The 17,601-nt window shown below is 30.5% G+C and overlaps 1 protein-coding gene across 1 annotated transcript in view; it reads right to left on the reverse strand.

Moving 5' to 3' along the window:
• The window catches only part of LOC100167552, a 41,265-nt gene that overhangs the window by 19,389 nt on the left and 4,275 nt on the right, over positions 1–17,601 (reverse strand). The window lies entirely within an intron of this gene.

Genomic DNA, 17,601 nt, shown 5'->3' on the forward strand with positions numbered 1-17,601 from the left:
GATCAGTTCTCTATAAATAGCTTAATAAGAGTAAAAATATTTTTTAAATTATACCATGTAATGGCATGTATAGAAAAAACCAATATACATTTTTTGTGAAAATTTCAAGTTGGTAAGTATATTATACCTATACGTGGTTGTTATTCGTTTTTGAATAACAACAAAATAAGAAAATCGTTAATTTACGGGTGGATATATATGTACCTATGACAAACAAAAAAAAACTTCAAACGCTCGTAAAAAATTAATTTGACCTTTCAATAGTTATTAATTACTTTTTTTTGTGAATGTAAAAACGTAAATGGAATCTTGTTTTTTAAATTTTCAAATCTTAAATATAAAAATCAACATTTTTATTTATTTTAACATTTGAAATAGGCTATAGGCAATTTTTATTTTTAGCTTTTGGTTTTTTGAGGCCCTCTAGAGCTGGAAGCCTGTCGCCTGTGTGCATTACAAACCTTGCTTACTCAATATTGTTGTGGCACTGGTAGGTATTAGAATCTAGCACGACATATCCAACCAGTGACCCATTGGCGCAACTAGGGGGGGTGCTTTGGGTCCTTAGCACCCCCTAGATCAAAATTAGCACCCCCTAAAAAATCGTTTAAAACTTTAAAAAAAAAAGTTTATCAAATTACAATTATAACACAAGAGTAATTTTTGAAATATAACATTTTGTTATTTATAATTTTGAATTACCTATTGGATGTGTTGATTTTAATTTAGTAGAAATAAGGATGGCGAAGCGGCCTAGTTATTTTAAATAGTCTGTGCTATATATATCTGTATGGTATATTTTAATCCGTAGGTACCTAACATATTAATACAATCTTGTATTACTCGAGGGACGGAAATATTCTCGTCAGTCGTCATAATGACGTTTGTTATAGGTACGGGCGATACGCCGATACGCCACAACAAACACAACACAGTCTACTATAGGATACTAAGATTTATAATAAATGGTCTTAGGTTACAGTGTGTGTAACACAGAACACTACATTTAGGTACATAGGTATTACGTATGGTGTGTTAGAGGCGTTTCTTATATTATTATTGCTAATAATAATATATTAATCGATATTGAATCGTCAATTGTATGTTTATTACGACTTACGGGTGTTAATTAATCGATTTTAATCATGTTTTCAATCTTTAATTTTAAAAACAAAATTAAACAAAATACATCAACACAAAAAAATAATTTGGACGAGACTACCGAAACTCACAGTGATGAATAAAAAGCAAAGAAAATATGTAACCATGAACAGAACGATGGATATAATGATGATGATGAAAACATTCAACTAAAAAATAATGTTTAAAACATATAAATAAATATAATATATTATTATTAACAAAAAAATTAAAAATTAAATCAAAAAAATTAATTTTAAGTGACTTTTTGTTCTGGGTCCACATCAAGTACCTATGACTTTTTTTTTGTTTCTGTTTTTAAAAACAATTTGTACTGTACTGTGTAGACTCAAAACTATGGTTTTTGTTTTTTCTTAGTGGTTAATAAAAGCAAACATATAGGCAAATAGTGATGTTAGGTCGGATAGGTCCCATCGAGTCACAAAAAAAAGGTGGAGCTTAAGCACCCCCTACTTCAAATGTCTAGTTGCGCCAATGCAGTGACCAGCAAAAGTACCTTTACTTCCATTATCCTAAATTTTTTAAATCTTGGTTAAATCTTAGTTTGAAAATCTTGATAGTGCCGCCACTATACGGACGGCGCGGAAAGATTTATGTACGAGATAATAGAAGTGCCGAAAAAAGCCAATGGCTAAAGTGCCGAGTCTTATTTTTAATAAAAGATTTATATTCGTATATAGACAACACCGTCAACACAAAACAATATAATATTATATTATAATATATAGAAAGCGGTTATGAAGTAAAGAAAATCACAGGTTTAATTTTCATAGATCTAACAGCTATGACATGAATACACGATCAATCATAGGATCATGACATACAACCATACAAGTTATATAAAATCACACGATTTCCGTTTCGTAAAGTTAGTAGAAGCTTAACTAAGTAATAGGAGGTTTTTCGTAAGTCATAACAAAAAAAACAGCAGACGGAGAAAGTCTAAAAATGGTCTACCACGGGGCAGTGTATACTAGCACCAACAATGTTTAATATGCATATAATATATACACCAACGACCAACCAATATCAAAAGACCAATCAATAACCTATTACATAATATAATATACTGACGATACCGCTATTGCAGTGCAAGACATACGTTTTGAACGGTGGAAAAAAGTTTACAACGACACTTAAAGAGCATAAGCGTGCGCAGGGGGCGATCCGGTGGAGCCGGGGCTCGACCGGAATCTTTTTGGGGGCATAGTAAAACGTTTGTCTATACTTATTATAAATTATAATAATATGTCTGAAAATTTTATTTGTAGTGACAGTGAAATAAAATAACAACTATTTGTGTGTACCTCTACATTAATTGTATTCATCTAACAAAAACATTGTGTACAAAATAAGTACTTTGATTAAATACATTAATAAGTTGGTTATAATCTATAAATAGTATACATATACATGGTGCTTATTTAATATTAATATAAACCGAGTGCGGACGACCGTAGATGTATTGCTCCACGGAAAAACCTATACGTGTATAATAATTAGTCGCTTTCAAATAGAAGACCGTAAACAGACTGACCTCTCATTTCTCAATAATCTATTCACTAATCAGTATGTTAAGTTGTTAACTGTTTATTGTTGTCACTCAGTCACTACACACTGGTCTGTTAGTGTTTAATGTTTAATAATATTTATATTAAAGTTCGGTGAATTAATATGATGAGACATAATATTATTATAATTAATTTTATTCTTGCCAATATCGGTCGTATTTATTATTTATATCGTTTTAATTTTAACATTAAAAATATATGTTTAGAAATTAGCACATATTATATGTTGTGTGCATATTTAACTTGATTATATTTTTACATATAAATATTACACTTTTTATATTACACAAAATTAAAATTTTACAATAAAAATGTATGTTAATGTGAAAAAAAAAATAGGGGCACTGCCAAAGTATTGGGGCACTAATTCTACCAGGCTCGACCGGAAATTGAAGTCTGCGCACGCCGATGTTAAAGAGGTTGGTAAAATATTATGCTCCGTCCACCTGAGGAACAGGGAAGCAAACCGCAAGTTAAACGTAATCTGAGAATGCCCGACATGCCAGATATTTAGAAGTAACTCTGGATAGGTTCTTTACACGCCGAGGCTACCGAGCTCACTGTGAAAAGCTAAAAAAAAAATAGCGTCACGAAACGGACTGTTACGAAAACTAACGGGGTGCCCAGCGCCCCAGCCACACACATTAAGAACTGTACTGCAATGGTTCTATGCATATCTACAGCCGAATACGCATCACCAGTATGTGGGAGATCTACCCACTCAAAACAAATCGATGTCACACTAAATGAAACGTGCCGACCCATGACTGGTTGTCTAAGAAACTCTAAATTTGAAGGCATATAATATTATGTACTTGCTGGAATTGCACCACCGGAAACTAGTAGGGCAGTGCGCAAGCAGATTGGGAAAGGACAAAAATTACGAAAAACGGTAGGCATCCAATGCATGGAACTGAAGCAAATCATTCCAGGCTAAAATAGCGAGAAATGGTTTTCTAAAAAAGACGAAATGCTTAACAACAACTAAGGAACAGGGAAGAGTTAGGTATGCATTGGACAAACCAAATTAGAGACAAAAATGGGTCCCCATCGAAGCGCTATCATCAGGCTATCGATTATATTGTCCTATCTGGAGAACATTAAACCGAATGAGAACAGCCTGGAGTTGGACGCGCTAAGGATAACATGAAGAAATGGCGACTACTTGGAGGAACATTTACAACTTGTGAATGTGGGATGGAAGTTCCATCATGGAACAGTCAATAAAACATAATATTATATGCAATGCCCAATAATCTGTCCTTACTCATGCACACAAGATGACGTTATAAATGCAAACTATAACGCCAAAGACGTAGCTAGTTTTTGGGCTGAAACCATATGAACCAGAAAACGACAATAATTAGTTATCTACCATTTATTTGACATTGAATTATTTTGATCTGTTTATTCGTTTTATCTATTTGTTTAATTGTTTGTCTATTTTATATTTTATATATTCCTATACTTTTATCAGTTATATACATATACATTTTATGTTTAAAGATTGTACCTACGTCCTACATAATGGTGTGCCCGACACAAGCAAAAAAAAATTATATTTTATACCAATTCGACGACCACCACCAGGCAGCACACGCGCAGTGAAGACAAAAGAACGTTTGAAAAATGCAGTTGAAAAAATGTACAATATTATATTATGAACATAAATTATATTAATATATATATTGTATACGTATTTAATGTATCAACGCACGATAATAATATATATATATTTTTTTTTATATGTATACTAATATAACTTATAAGATATGCAATCAATCACGTCATAAGGCACGAATTCCAATGTTTAACACCACGAAGTATTTTTTTTTTATTAAAAGTATTATAATATTATTTTGCGAAGAAAAAAATGTTAAAAATTTGGCGATAAAAAAAAAAAAAGAATGAAAGAAAACGTTAAAGATACAATATAAATAAATATTAAAATCAAATGCACTGCACGTGTATCACGCGCACGAAACATATTAACTGTGCTATAGATTTGATTTTTTTTATCGATCACGTGATCTATAATTAAACGTCGGCAGTCCAACAACCGCCGTGACTATACGCGCGCACAGTGCAAAGGAGTCGAAAAGTCAATGTGAACGTATACCAGGTAATAGTGCAAAGTTCGTTTCGAAATGGTTTGGGTTTAGATGGCGATGCAAAACCGTGGAAATGCAAATCCACGCGTCGAGAGGTGTGCACGGAAATACCAGCTAATTTGAATAACGGGAACGATAAGGTTGTCAAGAGATTGGCTTGGCCACAACGAAATAATACAATGCGATTACTAATTTTATTGTTAAAGCAATAAAGCGAATAGAATATTCATTTTTAGGGTTCCGTACGTTAAAACGGGACCCTACGACTATAAGGCCCCGCTGTCCGTCCGTCCGTCTGTCACCTGGCTGTATCTCATGAACCATGAAAGTTGGAAAGTTGAAATGTTCACAGGTTATGTATTTCTGTTGCCGCAATAACAACAAAATAAACTAAAAATCTTAGAATATACAATGTAAGCAGTGTTGCCAACATGTTTGTAGATGATAGTACGGAATACCCTTCGTGCGCGAGTCCGACTCGCACTTGGCCGGTTTTAATTTTTCTTACATGAATATTTACAATCCATAGGTGCTCATCGTGGCACAATATATTGCGGGGTGATGCGTTTTAAGCACGATTATAAAGTTCTTTATAATCGTGGTTTTAAGCGCAACTCACTATCATTACATCAGAAAACACTTAAGTTTTTGAAAATATTTCTTCTATGTAATTTTAAGTTGTTACAAAACAAAATGTTTGGAAATAATAAATTTATATTTTTTACTATGTATTTTCTTTATCATTTTTTTTTTAGTTATGTAATCGTTAGAATGATAATATACATTTTTAATTTCAGAGCAAAATATTATTCGGAGTAAGTATTTTGATCTATAACAATACAATTTCCTATAGGTAGTATTTTTGATATTGTAATTTATAAGTATTTAAAGTTTGGACGAACTTTATCATTATTATTATTATTATGGCAGGGATTTTGGTGCAATGCCAATTTTCTCTCTGTTATTTTAAAACGTAGCGCCGTATGTGGAAAATTAGTTTTAGGGGACCCATATTATTATAATATATTGTTGTATTTTTAAAATTTTTTTTGCTTCTTGACAAATTCAAATTTTTAGATGGTTTAAAATTCTCAGTGGAGCGATGAAGTTAGTACCTAGTTTTACAATGATGTTTATTTTGTTATCCTATAAATAAGATTTCTAAAAGAAGGAATGCTTCGATTTCAACGTGATATAGTATCTTATCTTTTAGAAAATTGGGTCAAGATACTTTAGAGAGGTTATTTTTCGATCTACTCATTAGTTTTTTAACGTCATAGGAAAAACCACCAACATTTATTATTCCAATCTATTTTTTTCTAACGCTTTCTTTATCACCATATTATAGAAAGAATACAATTTAAAAATTACCTAATCCCCTCTAGGTATATTATATTATACAATTAATGGTTACTTATTAATAAATATTTATGATTCATAAGTTCTCTTCCGTCCGCTCAGAATCTTTTTTTTTTTTTATCAAATTCAATCATTGCATTCAAACCGAATACTGTAATAATACACTATATCCTGCCCGCGAGGATCGAAGGGTCAATGTACAAACTTCTGCCACCACTGACATCATAGGCACAAATAAGGGGGTCTTTAGGGGCTAAGCCCCCCAAAAAATGTCCATAGCCCTCCCAAACATTTCCTACATTTTGTTTTAAGCTTATTCAATATTATCAAAGTAAGGCCCTATTAGCCCTATTAGCCCCCCAAATCTCAAACGCTATTTGCGCCTATGGCTGACCTACTCTGTAGGTACAGTTCCCCGGTTTTTTAGAATTAATTTTTAAGCAAACGTAAATTGTAGTAGGTACAGTATTTGTTATCATAATAAAAACCAGCATATTATAAATTGTAGGTTGGAGGTACATAATATAGTTGTCTGCAGATAATGTAGAACGGCGTGTAAAATTATAATTTATAAGTAGATAGCAATTCTCGTCGACCACCGTTTTCATATCTAAATTTCAATATTTGTATACAATATTATATATTATTAAGTACTTCAAATTTAGTGTCTTAAGTATTTTAAAATATCTTCAGAATTGTACAATACATTTACATTCTATAATTTTGCAAACTCCAAGCAATACGTTTTTAAACAAAATTTTAAGGTGCATGTTTTAATATTTTTGCATGTTTGTTTAGATAATTAATCGCAATTTTTTTTTAAGGCATCAAGATCCTAGTCCAACATACTAATATATTGTTATTTATTTTGTCATAAATAATAATAATATAATCGATCGCAGATGGCTTAAGATATCCAAGTGAGCTTATATACCACCCATCAAACCCCCCCCCCCCCCCGGTGCTACTAGTTTTGACCCTTCGTTCACGCTTTCAAAAATAACTCGTTCGCATAAGAATTTAAAAATGAACTCGTTATACTACCCAGGTCACTCGAAAAAATAAAAATAAAAATAATATAAAATATACATATATTACGTAGGAGTATGAGTATACATATTATATATACGTATAAACTTAAGTGTTTTGTTCTAATTTTAAATATATGTAAATTGTAAATATAAATATACAGTGTAAATGCTAAAATGCATAAGAACTAATCACTTTATTTACTATTATAGGTAGGTAGGTACCTACCTACGTTTGTTTAATTATATATATTATAGCAAATACTTTGAACGATTATAAATTATAATGAATGTTATGAATTATGATTAACAAGTGTTTATGGAAGTATGCAGGCATTGATGTCCACGGTTATCTCATAATACACGTCTATCTACGATCCAAGAGTTTTCCGAGAAAAATATTTGAAAAAGTCAGTATTGATCTGCAGCGCTTAAGTTGAAATGGGGGTGAGAAATTATTTTCCAGTGACCGTTTCTCTGAGAACACAGGGTAATTATTACTTTTTATTCTCCATTTATTATATATTAATAAATAAATCAATTATAACAAGCAGCGGAAACACGTCTTGAATAAAAATTAATATGAGATAAAATTAAAATAATTTTTCCTCGGGTATTCACCATTAATTAAAATTATTGAAACAATAATTTAAATAAAGAAATTATTACTTTTTAATCCTACTCATAAGAAAATGAATTTATTTTTATTCATATAAAGAAAAACATTTTATATTATTGCCTCCAAAAGGGAACTAATTGAAGGAACGCGCGTTTCTTAACTACACTGATATACGGTTACAATTTACAGCACAGTAAAATGCCCAAAAACAAAATAGTTTCATAAATCATAGTAATATAATAATTTTATATGGAAATACGACCAAACACGTTACACGCTCATCGGCGTAGGTTCTAATCTAGGCTCTGAGGTATTGTATAATAGTGCGCTACGATATAGTATGTCAATATATAACTTAAGGTGGGTCTTTGATTTCACATCACCGCCACTGCAGTTTGTTTGTTCACACAATAAAACCCAAGCAATGGCAAAACGTCTTTCATAATCTTCTTCAGCTATCTTAAATGTCGTATTTAAATTTTAAAGTATCTTCCCTTGTGTATATTACCTATCTATATTATATAATTATAGTTTATTGTATACATCAACAGCGATAACTATCCGCCAAGTTCATCGTACGGTTTTCTAATTATCAGTAATTTTTGTTTTAGAAGTGAAAAATATCGGCTTCGAGCACGGTTTAAGCCCGGTGCCAATATAATTTTGTACACAAAAATACACTCTACGGGAATAATGATAATGTTCTATATAGAATCAATCAAACCCTATCAACTTCTCCTAAATAGGTATCGGGTAATGGATCGTGGAAAAGTATTATAATTAAGGTACCGACTAAAATATAAAATTTAATTTTCAAATTTTATAGAATTACGGAAAATTTTAATAACTGGCACTGGGCCCCTTAAACCGTGGTTTCAAGCATAGATAATTCATCGTATATTATAACTGTTATCTTTATATTTTTATTTTTAAATCATTAAATTTATACATTGGTGCTATTCGGACAATAAGAATATGAGTGCTAAGCAAATAATAAAAGGACATGTTCGTGTGTCAAACAAACTTTCCGGTAACAGTACTTCAGCAAATATCTTCATTTAATTCTCATTATAATAAATCCATACTATAATGCACACATCAATTAATCATGATAAATATAATAATATAACATATTAATTCCTTAGTAATAAATTTTTTACTAATTATTAAGACTAGGAATTAGATACTATACATTACTACCATATCGAATTTTATTATGACGAATTCAAATTGTATTGTTGAGTCTGAGTGTATATTATGTTTGTCTGAAACGTTGTTAAACATAACTATTTAAAATTAATTTTATTTTTAAAATCTCAGTTTAAATTAAAGCTTATAAATTATAATTATATTGATACATTTATAATATCTACATAATATATAGGTTTAGTCAACTATTATTGTTCGTATTTAAAACCACGCTAACCTAACAAATTAAAATATGCAATAATATTTGTTTGGTAGTAATAACGAGTTCAAAAACTATACCTATGTCCTCGACAGTTTTTAAATTGTATACCTATGTTTATATTTTTGAATATACGAGTACCTTACTATAATGCATCAAAATAAAATAAACAACATAGAGCTGAAACAGGAACTCGGGTTCAAGTGCACAAATATATTATATACAATACATTTGTGTTATATACAAACGGGTATATATACAATTCCAATTGTACGATACATTTTACCCTCATAATATATGGCGAGCCATTGTCACGATGGTTGTGGCTCGCGAGTTAAAGTCAATGTCAACCGAATTCCACGAAACGCCACCCTTACGGTAAAGGTATTTTTTTCTTTAAATTTGTCGACACAAATCAGGTGACGTGTTCCCAGCCGTTATACAGCTATATATTATTCCTAAAATGGACCGAAAATAATATTATATTGGTTTCGAACATTTTTAAAAGGTACCTGCGAACCTGCGTGTAAAGGGTAAAACGACATATCGCACTAACATTATTTTACACTGGACACATCCTTCTGAAACGAGAAACCATTCCCTATTACTGTGTTCGAAAACAAGGAGAACAAAAATATTAGCCACAACAACAGCGGTATCTGTATAGTGAAAACAATAATTAATAATTAAATACCTAGATATATTATATGATAAGTGTATGATTTAACTTTTTTTTGACAATACCTATTCTAAATACTAATAATAATGCAATTTTATTTAATATATTATGGTATCAGAGTTTAAAACCATCGATGGTTGAATATATTTGATATTTCGATCAATGCGGATATAAATAATAATACAAAAATAAAAGCATAAAACGATAAAATAAAATAAATATAATATGTATAGCCATTAAGGTGGGTATTTCTATGTGTTAGAACTTAGCAGGTATTATAGAATAAACTATTGCGACAAAAATATTGCCGATATTATTATTATTGATAATAGATAATTCTCAGTGATTATTCATGAATGAGTCACAGGATAAACCTAAGGTACCCAGTTTAAAATTGGCAAAGCTCAAAGCATAATTTCACTTCCAAATAGTTAAATTAATAAAAACTTTTCTATTTATCATAATATATACCAAGGTATTTTAAAATTTAAATATTTTCATAAATACGTTTATCAGAGTAGAATATTTCAACGGTTTTTTTCCGTTGTTATAGTTGATTAAAGTTTAAGTTTGTTGAAATATATGTAATTTGCAATAATACATAGTAAGAGTACTTATGTATTAAACTCTGGTGTAATTCAAAGGCGGGTTTTCATCAATTTTTATTCGTATATACTGCGCGAGTACCTACGTCTGATTAAAATTTAATTGCCATTAATTTGAGGAATTTCGTTTTCATTTTGCAACCTAGTGGATACCAATAAAACGTAATTAACGGTCTTTTGAATTCGCCGTCACGTAGTATTCGCAGCAGCCTTGAAATTGACACGAAACGACGCGACGGCGTGATAATTAAACTTAAAAATATATACCCAAAATATGACACAAATATTAGATTAATGTAATCTATAGATCAGAAGAAAAATGGAAAATTTGAACGCGTTTATCTGACATAGGCGGCACATGCATATTAATATATTATAATTATAACATAATATTATTATATAGGCGGAGGTACATAATACATTATACGTTTATTCAACGAGATACGCGACCAGCGCGTCGTCGTTTCGACATTTTTCAAAAATATTTTATTGGTACTTTTACCTACAATCTCTACCAATATATGTATATACTTAATATAATATAATATACATTCATATTTTTTTATAGTACATATCGTCGCACATAAAAGAACAAACGGCCTCGGGTATACCAGATTTGATGGGCGCATGTAGTGGGTCTGCGGGAGGTTAAAACGCGTCGACATTATATTCTACGGTACTCCGAGAGGGTGCAGGACGTGGAAAGGACGCAGCGTGGGGGTGGCATACGCAGCAGCAACAGCAGCAGCTGAGACGACGAGTGAGGATAAGATAATGGTTGATAAGGCAGCCGAGGCTTAAACGTGTACACACACACACACACACACACACACACACACACACACACATCGTACACTGGTACACTACGCATCGTCGCAGGACCTTTTCGCCGCAGCTGGTCCTCGCGGTCCGAGTCCTTTTTATAAACAGCTGGCTCTCAAGAAAACCGTGAGAACTCTGCAGACACCCGAAAAGGATATATTCACACTCGGTGCGTTAATTTCCCACACACAATATAATATAAACACGGTTGTATAGGTATATTATATTATATTATTATACCTATACAGGTGACGTGCGTATACGATTTTCCACTTTTCTCGGCCCTTCATATGATAGTAAGTAGGTAGCTGCTACAGGTATATGAAATTATCGCACATGTAGGAGTAACTATAGTGTTGGCAACCTGCAGGAAGATGAGGGGGACCTTAAGTCTACTTGCCTAAAATTATTTCGTACCTACTGAACATGCGACATTATATTTTACTCATTTTTACTAGGTTTATAATATTATAAATTATAACAATAATAATAAAATAATGTTGAAAATAGAACGTGGCCTAAATTTAAAAAATCAAATAAACGCTTTTATATTATATAGATAGATTAATATAACGTAAGTAATAATATATTATTGTATAATGAAATATTATAAGTACCTACTTATAATTATTAGATGCCTATATTGTTTTCTGTCTTTTTTTCAACGCAACAGTCTACACTGATATAATATGCCAACATGGCAATATATATTTATGTGACTAGCTTAGGTACATTGTCTGCAGTCATCAAGTAATGGTAAATATTGAAATATCCCATCTTAAGTTTTTAGTTTGAGCCCCTAAAGACATAATTTACTAATGTCGTATAGTGCATAATATACACATGCGATTGGTAGGCAGGTTATATAAACATAATATATTATATTATATGTGCGCAATATTTTTTCATACAATTTATTTACAGCTATTCGTATTTTCCGTGTATAGGTATATCACATTATATTATACATTGTTTATAAATTATATCAATATTATGATAATTTGGAATTAATTAATACCACGCGCATACATATATCGTACGAACTACGATGTGTGATGACATAGATAAGTAGAACTCTAAATGCTTTACAAAAACGCTATACAGGATGATTCACTGATTCACCAAGCATGCTTGCAGCTCAACTTTATTAATTTATTCAAATTCTAATTTTTGGAAATTTTAAGTATAGAGTTCTTAAGGATCATATTTTAAAAATTTTAGATTTTTATAAAATTTAAGAAGTACTAAGTGCCGATACAAACTTATTTTTTTCAAACGAGAACCAACCTTTTTATCTATCAATTATTAAGTGAATGACATTTTGAAGATTTTAATCTATCTGAATTAAAAATCGAAAAAGAAGTTTCAGAGTTATAAAAATGTAAATATAGTCTTTATACAAATGGTTATACAAAAATATAAAATAGATGTATTAAGTATTGGAGTTATATTGAGGCCCTGAGCTGGTTATTATACTCAGGAAATTGTTTACAAATTATAAATAGTAAATACTGAAAAACTGCACTCGTTTGAATTTCGATTTTGGTACATCATACATCAAAAGTCATCTAATTAAAAATTTCTAAGAAAAAGTGTGATTTAATTTGGAAAAAAATTAGTTTATATCGCTACATACTTCTCTTTAGTCGTATATAAATACATTAAATAATTTAATAACATGGTCATCATAGATAAACTCAAAATTTGAAAAATGAGAATCTGAATAAATGCATATTAATAGAGAAAAATGGGAGTGATTAATGCTTGGTCAATCGCTCTGTATATTGGGCAGTTATCGCGTATAAACAAAAAATTAAATATGTTTAGTCTAGTCAGAATCAGAGAGGAATTTTTTCAAACAACTACGAAACAATATTATTTTTCACATTTTGGTTACACGCTTGGCTACTAATTAGCATACATCATATACGTCTCATACATATTTAGCAATCTCGGAAAACTCGAAATACAATGATTATATAATATATACACATATATAATTAACTCGATTCTTCGACAAACCGCAAAAACACTTTTATTTGTGTCGAATGCGTACCTATAAAATTAGTTTTAAATTTGAATAATACCAGTACCGCGCGTAACTAGAAATGTTTTATAAATTATGGGGGGCTCACAGATAGGGTGCCCTCGGTTCCCTCCCCCCCCCCCCCCGATTACTGCACTGAATAATATTTTATTCATATATATTCATAGATATAGATATACCGACTAAAATATTTACTACGCAGCAACCTATGACATACTAAAACTATACTCCGAAGACTGCGCAGCAGCAGCTACTGAAATATTATTATTATACACTAACAATGTTTTGACGCGTATCATATTACAAACGTCATATAGATACAGGTATATAGTCCGATCCACGAGGGTGGTGTAAATAAATAATGGATGTATATATTATGTGAAGAAGTTGGGTACGGGACGAACGTACCCTGCTCGGCAGTCAGGTGGTAATAATAACAACAGGTCTTCGATGGGATATTATAAATAATAATCGTATCGTGTATTATATATTTTTATAGTCGCTCAGATTGATCAAATCCCGCAGACCGCAATCGGGAGAGGAATGATCGGGGTCGTCGTCGTCATCGTCGTAATTATTATTAAAATACATCCTGTTTTTGTTGACTATATATAGGTATATTATACGCATATGCATATGATACAAGGTGATTCATTCAACTATGTCCATACTCGTTATTTCGTATTGAAAATATTTTGTTTTTTTACGCATAATATTTTTGATGTCGCGATTGCAAAACGACATTTTTTAGATCGTATATTTTAACGTATTATAATTTAGGCTAGGGGATTTACATGCTATAATAATGGTAAAATATATATTTGGTTTAATTAGAATGCTGAAATATTATACTATAAGACATTTTACGTGTTTACAGTTGAAATAAACAATAATATGCAGAAATATATAAAACCAAATAACCATCATTTGCTTCAACATGACGTAATTTGTATAGACATTACGATCAAAAGCAGTAATCAGAAGTTACAAAAAACAAATATACCCAATGCGTATGAATCCTAGCCCCACAGTTACGAGACGTTGGTATTTAATGTTTAGATTAGCGGAGTAGTGGACCAATACACTGCTTTAATGTAAACTACTATATACTCGTTAAAATTCCTTTTTTCATAAATTTAAATTTTGAATATTCCGAATAAATATCTTAATTGCCAAATTCAAAAAAAATACAAACACTTTAAAAAGTATTATAATATAACGTGTTAAAAATTGTAAAAAATATCATGTTTTTTCAAAAAAATTAATGCTTTTTGAAACAATTAGCTGTGTTCACACGCTCTAATGGATCGCTCTGTAGTGTATAATAATACATAATAATATTTTGCCTTTGCGTCCACGATCACGAACAAAATAATAATAATATTACGATAATCAAAAAAATATCTATGCGACCTACACCTTCGGTCCCAGCGTTTCGTGTACACGCGCGTAAAAACATTTTATAATATATTATTATATTTTGTGCACCCCGTCGTCACCGGCTACCGGTCTTCGGCGGTTTTTTATTCTCTTCCACTCGCTGTGCGCCTGTGCGTATATTGTTCTATAATACAATAACAATGCGCGTCGGATAAACGTGTTCGCCGTGTACGTCATAATTAATGAAGCCCATACGTACCCATATTAATATGTACCTACGTATAATATTGGCGCGTCAATCATTAATCTTCGTCATTTCGTGACGAGGAGAAAAACAAAATCTTTTGCACTGATCTCGACGATTATATTATTGTAATATAGGTACACACTTTGGGAACCGCATACGACGATGACGACGGATCGCGCCGGGCGTTCGTAAAAGCATTATGTTATTGTCGTGCTGTACCTTTATATATAATATATAAATATATTTTAACTTGGCACTCATTGTTGTATGTGAATGTGTGATCTATACGTCCTATCGGTAGCAATCTACGGATAGGGCGATTGTAAAAACTCTTCCGATTTCAATGACCTGCCGTAAACTCCACGGTGGTAAACTCTTTCGGATCAACTATTTAGTACCATATGCCTACTAATGATATAATAATATGTAAATTCTTCCTAGTCTGTATAATAACTTTGTTTCTACGTTAAACTGTATCATCATTCATTACATAATATAATATAATATAATATATTATGAAGTATGAACACACACATTTAAAAAAGTCAAATATATAGATTGTAATGAATAATAAAAAGAAATAATAATAATTTACATACATTTCTTTATAGCTGTGAGCTATAATAGCCATAATACTTCTAGGTACTATTTATAGACTATAATCGATAACATTGACCCGGGAGAGTTTACTAGTTTTAAAAATTAGGAGTTTATACCGCCGCATCTATGATGTGCCGCAAAATATGATCTATACCCGGTATCACTCGTACAAGTTCGGGACCCATACGCCCGTACCTACGTGTAATTTTTAAGGTGAAAATCTAGAACAGGGAGTGGAGTACATAATATTATACATTTCTCAATAAGTAATTCAAAATGTATTTAATTTTATATCATTAGCTGGACAAATCGTTGTGTATAATGACCCTCAAAAATATTGTTCTCTATAATTTAGGTGATTTTACTCTAAAATAACTAAAAAAATAAATAAATGATTTTATGTGAATAAGTGTTAAATAATTTTAAATTTCTAGAATAAATTGGATTGGAGTGGGAAATAGCAATATAGTAAATTATAGGAATCTATGAAAATAAGTAGTATTTAAATACTGATTTATTTTTTATTTTAATTCGTAGAGTAAATGGGTATTTTTAGATTCCGAGTGGAACGATGAATCTATTGATTTTACAACGATGTGTGTTTTTTTTTTAATTTTTTAATTTTTTTTAATTTTTTTTAATTTTTATATTTTTGTGTCTGTACGATAAGTAGTCGAAATAATGCTTCGATTATCAACATCAGTATCTTGTTCGATTGGAAAGTGAATATCGTTGGTGCATTTGGAGGTCAAAATTTAAAATTCCCAGTTATTTTCAAAAGCGCCGTGAAAAACAAAAGAAAAATTAAGGAAAAACGGGAATTTTTACGCAAAATCGATTTTTCACAAAATTGAATTTGGTTTTTGGTGTAACTTTAAAACAAATGACCGTAGATACATGAAATTTTCAATGGTTGTTTATATTTCCATTTTCTACACACGATAACATTTTCAAAATATTTTGATTTGTTTTGAGCTGTTTACGGACAATTTCAGTTTCCAATTTAATTAGTTTTTTTTTCTATGAATGTCAATAAAACTTTATTTGTTGAGTAAAAATACTTAAAAATTTAATACAAGGCTCCTACTACATTGTTACAATGAGATTTAAAATATATTAAAAATCCTTAGTCACAGTCTTTTTTTATTAGCATTTAAAGTTCAAAAATTGACACAATATGTAAAAATCACGAAAATTAGCAAATTATTTTGAGTTAATAATTCGTAAAAATTTTTCTTTTTAAAATGTAATACAAGATTCCTTATAGGATAATCTACCTTTATCAAAAAAAAAATGTCTATAAGAAACTCAAATTAAATTTTTATGAGCGTTTCAAATTCATATTTTTACAACATTCGATATTCACTCGATTTCTTACGTAACGATTTTCTTATTTTGTTGTAATTAAAAAACAAGAGACTGTAGAAACTTGAAAATTTCACTGAATGTTTATATTAGCGTTTTCTATATACTATAAAATTTTGAAAATAATTTGACTCTTTTTGAGCTGTTTACGGACATTGTAAGTTTTCAATTTTTTTTGATATTTTAATTTATAAATTAGTTACCTATATCTATGTAAAATATTATAATTTTCAAATGTCGATACCTTCCTTTAAAATTAAAATCTCAATATATAATGGTATTATGTGCCTTAGATAATATTCTTATCTTTAAATTTGATAATAGGTCAATTCCCTCTAATTAATAAACCTACAACGCAAAAGTGGATTTTATGAAGGCAAATTGTCTATGCTGCACGAAGGTCAAAGAGAAAACAAATGGTACACTGACATTATCTTAAGAGCGAAGAGGATAAGGGAGACTTAACATGATAACTGATTCATATAATAAAAACAGTTTGTCGTTGAATTTCATGTTATTTATAAAATATAATATATTTCAATAAATTAATTTTCAGGAAACGAAAAATACGCCTTATTTATGTATTATCTGTTGTTATG

The sequence above is a fragment of the Acyrthosiphon pisum genome, chromosome A3 (genome assembly GCF_005508785.2).
Source record: "Acyrthosiphon pisum isolate AL4f chromosome A3, pea_aphid_22Mar2018_4r6ur, whole genome shotgun sequence".
NCBI classification, from domain to species: Eukaryota; Metazoa; Arthropoda; class Insecta; order Hemiptera; family Aphididae; genus Acyrthosiphon; species Acyrthosiphon pisum.